This window comes from Saimiri boliviensis, chromosome 17 (assembly GCF_048565385.1).
Source record: "Saimiri boliviensis isolate mSaiBol1 chromosome 17, mSaiBol1.pri, whole genome shotgun sequence".
Lineage (NCBI taxonomy): Eukaryota > Metazoa > Chordata > Mammalia > Primates > Cebidae > Saimiri > Saimiri boliviensis.
This window is the reverse complement of record NC_133465.1, coordinates 60,465,759-60,481,992: the sequence shown is the minus strand read 5'-3', so window position 1 is coordinate 60,481,992 and position 16,234 is coordinate 60,465,759.

The following is a 16,234-nucleotide window of genomic DNA, read 5'->3' as shown; positions in this document are numbered from 1 at the left end:
AACACATCCAGAAGCAACCTAGGCTGCGCGTGGGGTTGAGAGGTCATTTTAGGTTGTGGCTTGGGAACTTTGACCCCCGGCACAATGTACCACACGGCGCTAGTGATTTTCTCATTTCCACTGAAAGCACTGGTCCGCTTGCGACGGGAATATCAAGTGTTACTATGGGTTGCTGCAGCTGCGAGCCATTATTTCCAGTGGCAGTGGAAATCCATTGAAAGATCTCCTGGGAGATTGTGCAAAATGCTGTGGTGGGTTTAATATTAACCCTTGCCACCGCTGTAGCTAAGACTTCCGGCAAAGACCAAATTTTACTGGTCAGCTTCTGCCAAGTTTCAGAAAAAAACAGACTTCATCACATGCAAGCTGGATTTTGAGATGGAAAACAAGTGCCTTCTAATGCAACACTAGGCCCCTTGGAAGCCTTTTGTCTGCATTTGACAGTTTCACACCCCACAATGTCTGTTTCTTAGAGGTCTAGAAAGCTTTCGAGGAGAAGAAAGCCTGTAATGAGGAATGCAGCACAAGTCAGAAAACCAAATGCATTTTTCTTTATAGTTCAGTGTGTGCCTTAAAAATTGCGGGGGTGGGGGGGGGTGGGGACCTATATTACATTACCAGACACACTAATATTTTATTTCTACAGCTATTTTTTTGCCCCTTATTTAATTTGAAACATCTCTGTTATTTTGTTTCCTTTATTATTTAGGTAAATTTGCATTCTTAATCCCTGTTCGGACATTTGTAAAGGTGATAATAATGTCCTGGAACACACGCAATCGTCACAAATACAAGGAGCAGTCTGTTCCTGATAATTCACAAAACTAATTTCAGACTTCCAATGCTTTTGTGGTGGGTCTGAGAATCTGCATGTCAGTTCAACATGTAGAATAAACCCCATGTATTTCTGTTTTGATAGAGTTTCTACAATTAACTAGCTGTTCTTAAACTGGTAGACATAGTGACATGACCTGAAAAGTGGGCTTAAACCAGGGTTTCTCAACTTGAGCATTATGACATTTTGCACTGGACAATTCTTTATCATGCGGTGGGCCGGTGGGGCAGGCTTTTCTATCCATTGTCAGATGATTTCAACAACCTTCACCTCTACTCAGTAGATGCCAGTAGCACCTCTCCCTCCAGGTATGATAGCCAAAAATGTCTCCAGACAGTGCCAACTGTCATCTAGGAGCAAATTCTTTCCTGGTTAAGAACTATCAGTTTAGAAAAGTCAGAGTAGAAAGTTCTTTTTTAAAAGTTCTGTAAACCACATCTTTATGGACTAGGATATTTCATGCACATAATCTAAGTATCTGTTCTCAGATCCTTACTGGTTCTGATTTCTACTCAGACTTCACTCTCCTTTTGTTCTCCATTCGGTAGACTTCAAAGACGAACATCCTGAGCCCTTTTCCTTACCGACTGACCATTGAAATCCTCAGGTGGCCCCCAATTTGGCTTTTCCTTTCCACTTAAAATTAAAGCCTTCAACATTGTAACTTAGCTCACAGCTGCAGGTTAACTCTGATATCTCAGACTGGTCCTCTCTTGCATGTGGCTATCCAGAGAAGCGCCAGTTGGGAGCAGATGGAGAGCATCGGCTAACCAGGAGTCAGCAGTAAGTTGCAACCGCTTCCTCATGTAGCAGAAGCAGAAAGAAGCCATTGCAAGCAGGTGGTATATCCCAGTATAGCATACACCACAGAGCTGGTCCTTGTCATTCTCAATGAGAAGAATATTCTCATGCATTTTGATTTTAAAGAAAACTTACCTTTGTTTTATATTACCATTTGTGTATAAACATAGCTTGCCCTTTAAGCCATTTACTTCTACCAACTAGTACTCTTTCCACCCAGCTTTGGATTTAGATTGCTCTGGGAATAGAGTTCCTCAAAACTGCTTTCTAAAAGATCCTGTATTCCCACAAGAACATGACATTGTAAAACAGCAATTTCAGCTGAAAGTTAACAAGGTTTTAAGGTAGTTAAAAATCTGTGAAAGCCTGACTCCCAGTGTGAAATACAAAACCTGTGAAATTCAAATGTGCAGGAACGCTTTCATTTACTCAGAGCTATGATTAAGGCTGAAAATGCTTCTTTGTTTAAAAATAATCCACGGACCAGAGTGTAAAGAAATGCAGGATTCTTAAATTTACTATTTATTTTTTCTTGGGCTAATTATGAGCTGAAAATAGTTCAATGTATATATAGCTAGGTGTTTTCATTTGTATACACTTTCTATATGCTTCCTTTGTATTCTCTCTCTCTCTCTACACACACACACACGTGTGCATGCATGTATGTTATACTTATATACAATATACTTATAGATTAAGCATGGTGTATGCAATTACTTAGACACACATATGAAGGGTTTAGTAGCTTAAAAGAGCGTGTTATCATGCTGCAATGGAATGAGAACTAGGCATACATCTGAAAAGAGGATTCAGTTCTCAGCATGCTGTATCATGGTGATCTAAAAATGCTACCAATGTTAATCAATATTTCAGCCAATTCTAAGTTTTCATACATAAAATATTAGGATACTAATATTCTGATTTTCCTCTACCTACTCCAAAAAATATAAAAGGCCTTTTAAAACTGCAAAGTCTATAAATTTATAGAAATAGATATTTCTATAGATAGCTACCTAAATAAACTAAATATTTTCAATAAAAATGGTAAGGACAAGTACTCTATGCAGTAAATTCTGTATTCATTCTGTATTTGCTTTCAAATATATAGTTATTTTATGAGCCATACCAAAATTCTTATATGAATATGATAAAATAAATCAGTATACAGCTAGTTAAAAACTAGAATTTATGGGAGTGGAGTAGGAACTTCTTCCACTCATGGGAAGACTTTTCGTTAATATTAGCTTCCCCCAATTTTGTGAGATTTTTAAATACTTTGTACCTAGCTTTTGAATCTAGTTACTAAATGTATGATTATGAATAATTTAGTAAAATATTAAATTTATTATTATTATTAAAGTTTTGTACAGTAGCAGAAAAAGTATCTGAAAATATTTTGGGGGAAATGATTATTGAAAAATGGCATTCATTCTAAAGTCTGTCTCACCCTAACAAGAGGACCAAGAGGGTTTCATTGTAGGTAAAAGCATGCATATGTAATAATCACATAAGTAAGAGTCTCAAACTCTCTTAATGCTATTAAAATATAGTCATTAAAATATGTATCTCATCCCTTAGAGCATACAGTCAATATTCTTCCTTCCAAGAGTTCTAAATTGTAGTTACTGGCTATTGACTGGGATTAGTGAACGGACCTAATTTCAAAGACAGAGCTTTTAAGTTACAAGACTCAGCTGATACCACAGAACACTTCTGACTTTAGAATTAATTTTCAATTTCTAGGTTACTACATTTTCAGATGTATTATTTATCTTCAAGGAAAAATAAATAAATTATGGTAATTCTACATGATATAATAGTTCATAGCCATTTAAAATCATTTAGTGGTAACCTAAAGATGGGAAAGTCTACAAAGCATATTTTGTAAAAATAAGAATATTATAAAATTCTATAGCTGGTATAATCCAACATTATATATGTGTATATACACACAGATATATGAAATATATACTAATATGTATAAAAATATATATCAACATATGTGAGATATATGCCATAATAAATATGTATTGAAGTTAAATAAATATTCCTGTACACATATAAAAAAAAGGAGAGAAAAATCACCAGACTGACAGCATAGCTCTGGGAGGTAGAAGTATGGGTCATTAAATTCTGTTTATATTGGTTATCTGTGTTTTCTAAATGCTCTACAATGATTATTATTTTTCAATCAGAAAATAAAAGAATTTATTAAATAAAATATGATAATCTTAAAATATATAAAGAAGAAATCAAGTTCATTAGAATATAAAAAATTCGGATTTTAGGTGTTAATTCTAGAACTAATTCAAATGTGATGATAATATGTATATTTCTGCCTCCAAATGTGTTTTGAAGAAAAACTCAGTTCAAAAACAAAAAGAACAAGAGTTGTGACAAAAAAAGTAGAAGACAATGGATTAATAGGTTCTTAAAATCAGACTTTTTAAGCTACATTTTTCCAGAGTCAAATTTAGCTTAATTTTTAAGTAAGTGTCCATGTCATACCAAAAGGGTTTCACTTTCAACTCTAATGAATGTATTTTATTCAAAGTGCAAGGACTTTAAAAAATATGGGGAATGAGACCCATAAAAATATTATTTCTAATTCTATTCAGATTACCTAAAATAATTCAAATCTTTGTGTAAACTTCACTGGCAAAAATAATTAGAGCTCTGCTGTCCTTTAAAATTGTTTAAAACAGTACCTAAGAAAATACGAACTGCCATTAAGAGAATAGTATTTTGCAAAACAATCGAATGACATTCCTTTGAGTTATAGAGATAATGAATATAAATTGTCTAATTTGAAAGGCTTCTGTTTGCTAACTAGCTTTTTGTTTAAGTGTAATTTTTATAGGATTACTGATTAAGGGTTAAGTCACAGGCTCTATAGGAATATTGCGTTTACTAGTCTCTAATTTTTTTTTTTTTAATTCTTAATGAATCCAAAAAAGGGAGTGGGGGAGGTGGGGCCACATATGGTGTCAATACACTTTAATTAAGTGCAATAATTCCCCCTTTCCTGAGGTAGCTGTGTTAAGACAGATTTCTCTTCAGAGATTTACATTCTGGGCATCTATTTTTCAACACAGCCATCAAATTCATCTGTGGAATTCCACTGCCCTCTGTTGGAATCGTGTGAAAGTTCAGATGGCTTTCCATCTTAAAAATCAGAAATTTGGGGGTTCAGCTTCTTAATTTTGATGTTTTCAGCTTTTAACATAAATCTTTCAAAAATAAAACATTTGAAAAAGGTCAAAGTTAAGGAAAGTTTGCTTTCATTTACAACAGGCAAACTTCACTCAAAAAGATTTCTATACATGTTGAATATAAGCTTAGATTTTTATAACCATCTCATTATGTGTAAATACTATTAAAAAAAAAAAACTTTTGCCTGCTAAGACAGAATGAAGACTTAAAAAGATGTCTTTGAAATACAACAATGCCATTCTTTACTCTCTGTTGGGCATCAAGCAGAAAATATGATAATTTAAGAAAACGTTATCAGTATGTTATTATATTTTTATTTTTAGCTAAATATCATAGACTAAATTCCTTTGAAAATTAAGGTGCATTAAAACCTGCAATTCATTTTATGAGTAACATTCACTGGATTAAATTTTCCAACGTTGACCCTTGTTTCAGTGGGTAACTTAGGAGATGGATGCCTTTGATCTGCAGAGCAGATGGTGACCTGCACGCTTCTTGCAGAAATCCTCCACAAATATACATAAGAAGTGACCTGGAAAAGTCACTTCATGGAGGAGTAAAGAAGTGGCCAGAGGTTGACTCAGAAGTGCCCAAAGCTATCTGGCTGGAGGCATTGTTACTCATTGGGTATTAGTTTTTAATTCATTGGATAGTGCTTTTCAACTAAAATTTAAAAATCTCTCCTCCCTTTTCAACATCTGGTTTAGTAATTCCTTGAGAGACAAAACAGCCCTTTCTCTCTTATCCCATCTATTAAAATGTACCTAGGTCCTGAGACAGAAACGAATGATCATGTCAGAGCTGAATACTTCTTTTCCAGTATTCTGCTAGAAATAAGCCCTAATGCCCTAAAATCAAAATACTACAGTATGACAATCTTCGACAGTACAATTGATGGAAAATTAGCTTGGTTTCCTGTTATATCCCATGAAGTAATTTGTTACATCAAAATGTATAATATATTATAATCAGTTCAATTAATTTCTTTATTTAAAGAACAAAATATTAATTTAAGTCCTTGTACCTGATCCCTTCATGGCTGCTAAATATTTTAACTAATAGTAAACTATTTTCAACATTTGCTTTAAAGCATTTTGAAACAATACTTACCATATTGAATATGCAAGAAGACCTGAACTTGGATTTATTCATAATAACTAAATGTTGCAATATAGGGATAAACATTTATCACCACATATGTATTTTAATTATAAATAATTTTTAGTAACTTAGTCATTGTATGCCTTTTTTTAATCAGTGCAAACTTTTCTAAAGTAAGCAAAGCTCTTTCAATATTATGAAATCTCAGTCTGAAGAACTCATTTAACATTTATTGTTTTGATTTCCCCACTTAAGTGAAATATAACAAAGTAGAAATAATTGAGAATAATTTTATTTATAAATATAGATTTATCTGTAAGTTGTTATGATATCTGCCACATGATCAATGTTTACTCATATCTCTCATCAAGGCTAACATACTTGTAGCCGTGCAGAAGTGTAACTGACGTATCATATACAGGTACCATCACTGCCAGAAGAAAGAGATATCAATGTCTTTTGTTAAAAAAAATAATAAAGACTAGGCCAGGTGCAGTGGCTCATACCTGTAATCCCAGAACTTTGGGAGACTGAAGCAGGCAGATTGCTTGAGCCCAGGAGTTTGAAACAAACCTGGACAACATGGCAAGACCTCGTGTCTACTAAAAACACAAACATTATTCAGGCATTGTGGTGCATGCCTGTATTCTCAGCTACCAGGGAGGCTGAGGTGGGAGAATCACCTGAGCCCAGGAAGTTGAGGCTGCAGTGAGCCAGTATCACACCACTGCACTCCAGCCTGCGCAACAGCAGTTAGATCCTGTTGGAAAGAGAGAAAAAAAAAAAAAAAGACTAAAATCTAAGTTGTAAACTATAAGGTGGATTACTGTGCACTTCCACAAACATATGTCTTGCATGTAAGGGCAATGGTGTCAGAGTATGAATTGAGTCAATGTCAATAATCTTATATAAGTTGACACACTATGTATAATTTAAAATAAAGTTTTAATTATTAAAGGAAAGAGTTAGTAAAGGTAAATCATATTGGCTTAAATACAAAAGTCTTATTGTTGAAAACTGTGTGACATCAGAATTCCTGAATATTCTAAATATCATTTTATGCAGATCCCATAGTTTATCTAAATTGTCTTCATTTAAAGTCAAACTTGCTTCCATCTGTATGTAAAAGCATATTATTTAGTGACTGCTAGAAGACAGAGAAGAAGAAAATGCATCACTAAAAGGTTTCAAGATCTCCTGTTGTTAAAAAGAGAAGAAAAATATTTCTTTAATTTAGAAGTTATCATTGGGCAATTGAGTTTTACATATATAATACAGAATTCTTATAGCTGTACAGTCAAGACTTACAGGGCTGGATTGAAACAGAGATGCGTACATTCCTAATTTCATACCACCTTCCAGAACTATGCTTCACGTAACAATTCATCCACAGAACATTTCAATCAAGCTTCAACTCAGAGAACAAGAAGAGAATAATTTTTACCTGCTCCCCTTACTCTCTCATTCTCCTATTTTCAGGGTTTTTCTAAACATTGTCTTGTCATTACAAACCCTATCTTAGGCACTAAAGGCACTTGAAAATAAACTTGTCCGCTAGACCACTTATCTATTCATTTTAGTAATTATAAGACATAGAAATGCAGAGTGCCATCCATTCCTGCAAAAACTGCCGTTTCTGTTGAAATATCCATGCAGACGAATGTTCATTGCAGCACTGTTTACAATAGCAAAGATCTGGAACCAACCCAAATGCCCATCCATGATAGACTGGACAGGGAAAATGTGGTTCATATACACCATGGATTATTACACAGCCATCAAAAACGATGAGTTCGCATCCTTTGTAGGGACATGGATGAACCTGGAAACCATCATTCTCAGCAAACTGACACAAGAACAGAAAATCAAACACCGCATGTTCTCACTCATAGGCAGGTGTTGAGCAATGAGAACACATGGACATGGGGAGGGGAGCACTACACACTGGGGTCCGTTGGGGGGAAATGGGGAAGGTAGATCACTGGACATCACTGGGTATACATATTTGGCCTGCTTAAGTCCATACTGTTTTCTATTTAAATTTTAACTTTATTTTCATTATCTATTTGATAATAAAAAAAATAATAGTACTATAAACACTCTACCTTCATTTTAGGCAAGACAGATTACGAATTTCCCAAAGGAATTTAATGAAACAAAATATTGTTAAGAGTCTATTATATTTCAGAGATTGCAGTAGGCCCTTTATAGGCTTTGTTTCATGTGATTCTCTTCGAGTTCTCTATGTCATTATTTTCATTTTGCTTATGAGGGAACAGAGGTTCTCATGGGGAAAATGATTTGTCAAGGATTAGATGGTAGTTGAAGTTAAAAGACAGATGAAATTTTAAGACCTAGACTTTATTTTTAACTGCAATCTTCTCACTCCATTATCGTCTATTTTTCCCACTTTCTCACAAAAATCTCTTACCCACTCTCCATCAAAAGACCCTAAAGAATGTATTTTACCAAACAAGATTTTAGACCTTGAAGAGAACATTCTGGGAACATTCCTAATTTATTCCTTAGGAAATACAAATTTAGAAAGAAAAGAATGAGTTATTCTATGTAGGTTGTCCAGAATTAATTTCTGTCTAGCCACCTCAAACACAGTACCTTCCAACTTCACGTTTTCACTCAGCAATCGATATTGGCACCAGTGTCTCTGAGTTACAAAGAAGTTATCCTGAGCTTTGCTGTCTTTCCTGCCCCATGACAAGTCTACTCTTCAGCTCCAAAGCTCCTTACAAGTCATCACATTCACCTGTGTTGCTCTGGCATCCCTAGAAGTTTTAACATTGCCCTGAATCATTGCTGGATACTGCATGTAAATGAATTCTATGTACTGCCCCATGTTCTTATGAGCTACATGGAGTGAGCTCATCAGTCTCTTTGCTAGCTTCTAGAGGCCTTGATACGGCAGGGCTGGGAACACAGAAGTCTGATGGAGGGTACCGTCTTGAACCTGTTGATTTAAAAACAATGCTTTTGCTTCCTGTGTGTGTGTGGTTTTTTTTTTTTTTTTTTTTTTTTGTCTGTTTAGATGATAAGCTTTTAATTCTTGTCTGAGGGATACCATTAATTCTCGGTTCACCTCCCGAACAAAGATGAATCAACTATTTGGTTGGTGCAAAAATAATCGCAGTAATAGCAAAGAAAAAAAAAAAAAAAGAAGAAGAAAACGCAGTTACTTTTGCATCAACTTAATAAATGATGAAGTGTCTTTGCCTCCACTCTAACTGCTTTCCTCAATTCCTCAATAACATTGTCCTGACTCTGATTTTCCACAGATTCATGATTTACACCCTCATGATGCATACTGTTTCAGTAATTAAAACAAAATGCTATGTTGATTTAATTACCCACATTAACAGACTATTATTTGTGAACTTCAAAGTGATTTTTAAATTGGCTGTTATTAGAAGAGGCAGGCAACTTTGTTTGTGGAGGCTTATTTCAAAGAACAAATCTACTTAAATTTGCAAGAATTGGGTGTAATTACTACTGATATTTTTACCTCTCTCTTTACAGGATATATGAAGGATCATTTAAATAAACTTTATTTTTAACTTAAAAAAGTTTTCTCAAATACAATATCTTTTTAGTTGATAATATCTGAAAAGTGTTAATAATTTAAAAAGCATTGTGCAATGTATAAAGCCTTTACTGTAATAGGATTACTTTTCTTAAGTTTCATTCTTTACAATAGTAAGGGATTCACAGTTCCTTTTGCAATGTGCAGCAGCCCTATTTTATAGTCTTAGTGTTTAAAATATCTATGAATGCTATGAATCCACATCAAGTAAAAATAAAATTGAAGGGTAAAACACATTATTCAGTATAAATGAGGAAAAATAGGTTATTCTGATTTTTCTACAAACTTTCATGAAGCACATGTACGTATTGCTAACAGCCTTTTTTCAGGAAACTATATATTTCATGCCTCATATAACTGAATCCAAGTTCAGTTGTCCAGTTCTTAGGCTTACAGACTCCATCCTTTGCTCAAGAGATGTCATAAATATGTATCTTTGGTCACAAGTAGGATGAAAATATTCGTGGAGAGAAGAGCAGAATAATCTATCAATCATTACAAATAGGAAAGATTATTACTTGTTAAAGAGAAAAGCTCTCCTACCACATTGACAATTTATGTTACATGTTTTACCACCGGTAGCTGAGTAGCCCCATATTTGTGGACAAGGTACAGCATATTACATTTAATACGGAAACATGGAGAGGCTTTTGTGAACTCTCAGGGAAACTAGCAAAACTCTCTCAGTCAACAGGAGCAGTATGTTTAATAAAAGGTAGCTAACTTGTTTCCTAAGATTACTTTAGTATTTACAAGACAAATTTTTAAAATAAGAGGATCTTATTTTCAAAATGGTTTCCATGGCTTTATTTTGTTTGTTTTGTATTTTCTTGGCACATGGATTAAATTATCTGAGACTAGAGGAAGTGAAGATGGTAACAATCCAACAATTCCTCTTCAACGAAGAGCATTTAAAATTCAGTAACCATCTACATTTAATTTCTTCCTCATTAGAACCAGAGAAGTAGTGAGATGGGGAGAGGGGGCTGATGTAAGAACATTGCAGCTCATTCTTAAACATCGTGGTATTTTTCTTGAAACAGAAGGTAGTAATCAATGAGAAGTTATTCAGTGTGGTTCAGCTCATATAATACTTTCCTGGTGTTAGTCTAACCACTATTGCTTTGCACCTTTTCTTTTTTTTTTTTTTTTTTTCTAAACCTTAGTAGACTCTTTAAGGTCACATCTGTTAGGGCACATAATGGTTTTTAATCACACTTTTCTAAATGACTAGAACACAAGTATGTGAGCGGAGCAGCACTTAAACCGAAGCCTGATCCCTGTTGTAGGATATTTGGGTGGTGATTTTCAGGAGGATTGAATGCAAAATGGCAGAGACCTCTGCTGAACCCATGCCAGTTGATATACAGCTGAACAATCAAATGCAAGCAAACCCCCAGTCTGAATAAGTCTCCTTTCCCAAAGGAGGATCATGGAGAACAGAACAGTTTCAATTTTAAGGAAGCAATGAAGGCTAGAATAATATATTATCTTTACAAACCCTTGTCTTCAATTCCAAACACCTCTAATGCACCTTAAAAATCCACATCAGATCAGTTTCAACCAAATTATAATGAGTATTCACAGTACAGTACCTTTTCTCCAACTTTGAATTAGGTGCTAAAAACAAATTTTTCTTCTTTTTCAACTTATATTTAACTTGAGTCACTGATGATGTGCTACTGACTTTTGCTATATAGCTTGGAACAAAATCATATGCTATATTCCATATCTAAGTATATTTTCAGTAGTTACTTATATTCTAGGGATATAGACAAAAAGACAGCTGATATTTATTTAGAATTCTATTTTATTCAGTAAATTACACTACTCTAGACACTGAGGAAATAGCAGCTACAAACAATAAGGGCCCTCTTGTCATGAAACTTGTAATCTCCATATATTTCATTAGACTTGAAAATAAAAACAAACTAGATAATTTCAAATGGTGATAAATCTGATCAGGAAATTAAAATAGAGTGATATAAAAGGGAATGACTGAAGGAAGCTGCTTATGCTTATCTTCAGGAAAGATATCTGGGAGACAGGACACTTGCATTGAGACCTGAATGATAACAGAAAGTCAACTTTGAAAAGATTTGAGGGCAAAGATAAGAAGATAATTTTATGGCACAAACAAGCATGCTAGAGAAACAATATGAAAAGGCCAGTGTGGCTGGACCACAATGAATAAGGAAAAGGGCATTTCTAGGTAAACTCTAGTTTGCATGAGGCCTTAGAGGCCAGAGTGGGTTTTTCATTCGGACTGTCAACATGGTTGTTGAACAGTGCTCTACTATCCAACATATTTGATAGTTTATGTTTTGACTAAATAGAAGCTGAGATCACTGTAGTCAATTCTATTCTTAGGTGCTAATTCATTACATATCTAAATAAGGCAGATTACATTATTTTAAAGAGTGATGTTAATGTATTTTTCATTCATGAAATATCACCTAGTTGCACAACAATCTTAAAAATGTAATAACATTAGTTTATTAATTCAATTATAGTTAAGTAACATTAACAGCATGTTATGAGGGAAAATAAATGAAAGGAATAATTTCTCTCCTTAAAAGACTTACAATAAACACATTAAAGCCATTGAGGTCAATAGAATATAAAACTTGCTCCGATCTTTTTTTTCTTTATTTAAAAGTTTAGTCCTTTGAGCTACTGAATGGACAAATGACTAAAATTAACATATGACATTTGCAACTTGGAGAAAAAAAACACTGGTTTTTCCATATGTCCATAGCAACTACAGCAGGAATATCACTAAGTTAACCTAGCCATGTGCTATGGTTTGAATATTGCTACCCAACAAAACTTATTTTGAAATGTAAGCCACAATGTGGCATTATTGAGAGATGGGGCTTTAAGAGGTGACTGGGTCATAAGGGCTCTGGATTAATGGGTTAATAGACTAATGGGTTATCATGAGAGTGGGACTAGTGACTTTATAAGAAGAGAAAGAGAGACCCGAGCTTGCACGCAGGTCCCACATCATGCAATCCCTTGCACTGCCTCAGGACTCTGAAGAGAGCTCTCATTAGCAGGAAGACCCTCACCAGACACAGCCCCTTAACCCTGGACTTCTCAGCACTCATAAGTATATGACATAAATTCCTTCCTTTCTAAGTTACTTGATTTTTAGCTATTCTGTTTTTGGCAATAAAAATCAGACTAAGACAGAAAATTAGTGCTGAGAAGTAGGATGCTGCTGATAATGAGCACCTAAAAATGTAGAAGTAGCTTTGGAATTGAGTAATAGGTGGAAGCTGGAAGAATTTGAAGGAACAGGCTAGATTCTGGTAAGGGCTTAAAAGAAAAGAAATCTAGAGAAAGTCTGGAATTTCTTAGAGATTGACCAAGAGATTGTGGCCAGAATGTTTATGGAAATCTGTATAGTAAACACCAATCTGATGGAGTTTCAGATAGCACTGTGGAGCAATGTATTGAAAACTGGAGTAAAGACCATCCTTACTATGAATTGGCAAAAAAATTCACTGAAACTATGTCCATGCCTGAAGGCTTTGTAGAAGACAGAACTTGAGAGTGATAAACTCAGGTATCTGGCAGAAGAAAGAAGCTGCATGCTTATTTCTGGCCACTAATGGTGAGATTTAAGAGCAAGGCAATTCCATTTGACCCAGCAATCCCATTACTGGGTATATATCCAAAGGATTATAAATTGTTCTATTATAAGGACACGTGCACATGACTGTTCATTGCAGCACTGTTTACAATAGCAAAGACTTGGAACCAACTCAAATGCCCATCGATGATAGACTGGACAGGGAAAATGTGGCACATATACACCATGGAATACTATGCAGCCATAAAAAACAATGAATTCCTGTCCTTTGTAGGGACATAGATGAACCTGGAAACCATCATTCTCAGCAAACTGACACAAGAATAGAAAATCAAACACCGCATGTTCTCACTCATAGGTGGGTGTTGAACAATGAGAACACATGGACACAGGGAGGGGAGCATCACACACAGGGGTCTGTTGGGGGGAACTATGGGAGGGACAGCAGGGCATGGGGAGTTGGGGAGGGAGAACATGGGGAGAAATGACAGATATAGGTGATGGGGAGGAAGCCAGCAAACCACATTGCCATGTATGTACCTATGCTACATAAATGTCTTCTTTTGAGAAGTGTCTGTTGATATCCTTCACCTACTTTTTGATGTTTTTTTTTTTTTTTTGTACATTTGTTTAAGTTATTTGTATATTCTGGATGTTAGCTTTTTGTCAGATGGATAGATTGCAGAAATTTTCTCCCATTCTGTAGGTTGCCTTTGATGACAGTTTATTTTGCTGTGCAGAAGCTCTTTAGTTAATTAGATCCCATTTGTCTATTTTGGCTTTTGTTGCACATTGCTTTTGGTGTTTTAGTCATGAAGTCCTTGCCTATGCCTATGTCCTGAATGGTATTGCCTAGGTTTTCTTCTAGGGTTTTTATGGTTTTAGGTCTTACTTTTAAATCTTTAATCCATCTTGAGTTAATTTTTGCATAAGGTGTAAGGAAGGGGTCCAGTTTTAGTTTTCTGCATATGGCTAGCCAGTTTTCCCAACACCACTTATTAAATAGAGAATCCTTTCCCCATTGCTTGTTTTTGTCAGGTTTGTCAAAGTTCAGATGGTTGTAGATGTGTGGCACTATTTCTGAGGCCTCCGTTCTGTTCCATTGGTTTATATATCTGTTGTGGTACCAGTACTAGGCTGTTTTGTTTACTGTATTTCTAGTTTTAAAACTTTTTGTCTAACTAGTTTTCATGTCACAATAATTCAATTGATCTGAAATATGAACAATAATCTGGTGGTTTTCTTTAAATCCACTGCAAAATTTCTTGTTTGGAGGGGTATCTTCTATGGCTAGCAGACAACAATCTGGCTTTAATTGCTAATTCATCTCTACATTGGAAACTTTGCAATTTTTTTCTTTAATTCTTCAGAAAAAAATGCTAATAAAAGAGAGAAATGGATCCAAAACATTTGCCAGTGATTTTGCTTCTTAAAAATATGCCCTCTATTTTATTTAACACTACATTTTTATTTAACCATATTCAAAACAATTCTACATTTTATATACTCCATGAAAGTGTCTGTGAGCATCTGATTTATTAAAACCTAAAGAAAGAAATAGAACAACCTTATTTTAAAACATGACTTTTTTTTTTTTTTGAGGGAACGTCACATTAGGTACATGAAGAAAGCAGGGAGAAAGGTCACAGTGCTTCTTAAGCAGGAAATCAAAGGTAGTCAATATGAGTGAGAGGTGCTTAAAGTGAAGACAAGTGACAAACCAGTTACGTTAGGAGATGCACTGGTAGCTAGATTAATTTCCAAAATCCTATGTGTGCATTTTCCAACTGATATCCTTTAAATAACCTTTACATTTTTTGTGTTAAAATCTCTATTATAACAGGGAAAATTGAGGAAGACACTTATTAAAAAGAGGCAGCAGCACATGTGGTATTATTTTTACAGCCTTTCAGTGTGTTGATATAAAGTAATACATTTGAGTCAAACATCATCTGTGTGAGTAGTTAAAGTGAAAACTGATCTGACTTTGTACTGTGGCCCAACTGGCTGTCCAATTAGCAAAATGATTAGCCAGGCTAATATCAACAGACTCATTCCTGTGTCAGTTTGACAGTTATATTGCTACACAGATTTCAGCCTTTCCCTTAGTGTCTGGCCACTATCCATATATATATATCTCCTTATGGATACGTATGAATATACCCCTAATGAAGCACCAGTCATTGGATTTCTATCAGAGACACAAGCATGTTTCCTATGGCATACTTGTGCCTCTAATAGAAATCCAATGACAAAAATGCCTCAATGGTTTTCCAAAAATTGATAGATTTTTCCTTAGAAACAACTCTAGTTAGTATAGCCCACCTCCAAATTATCTTCTAGAAGAGTTTGTTATAGAGGAGTTGGTTATCAAACAAATGAATTTGAACTCAGAGTATGTCTTTGGTCTGGAGTTACAGTGATTAATTTAACTAAAAGCCATTTAATACTGTTATTTGCATATTACCTCCATTTAAAACTCTTTCAACTCCTATACATTAATTTTTAAATAAATTCTTGTAAATTGTTTTCCTATTGGTATGATTGCCAAATATGCATTTCTCAACAAGAGTATTTTCTTGATATTCTGGACATTTTTCAGATAATCTATCTGATTGGCCCAGAGACCACAAAACTGGATAAAATACACTTTTATTTTGATCTTTTGAATTTCACAAAAGAAACTAGAATTATGAGCTTTACATGGGGAAAAAAATAAGATTTTTAAACCTTATTAGTACTACAGCAGACTTTCTTAACCCGAGACTTAGGATGGACTCAACGAGATACAGAAGGCTTCCTGAAAGTGGATGCCACATTTGTGTGTGTGCACATGTGTGTATGTTATTATGGGCATTTTTCTGGGCTGAGAGATTATCAGCTTTCAAGTTCTCAGAAGGATCTGTGGCTCACAGAAGTTTAATAACATTGCTTTGAAGGGCTTATTAGATAGAAGTCAAGTCCCCAAGGAGAGGGTGCTGGGATCTCCCATTTGGCCCTGCTGATCATCTAGTCTTTTCCCCATACTGCCTCTGAGCCAGGAAAGCTGACTTCTAGAAAGACATCACTTGGCTTCCACTAGGATTACTCA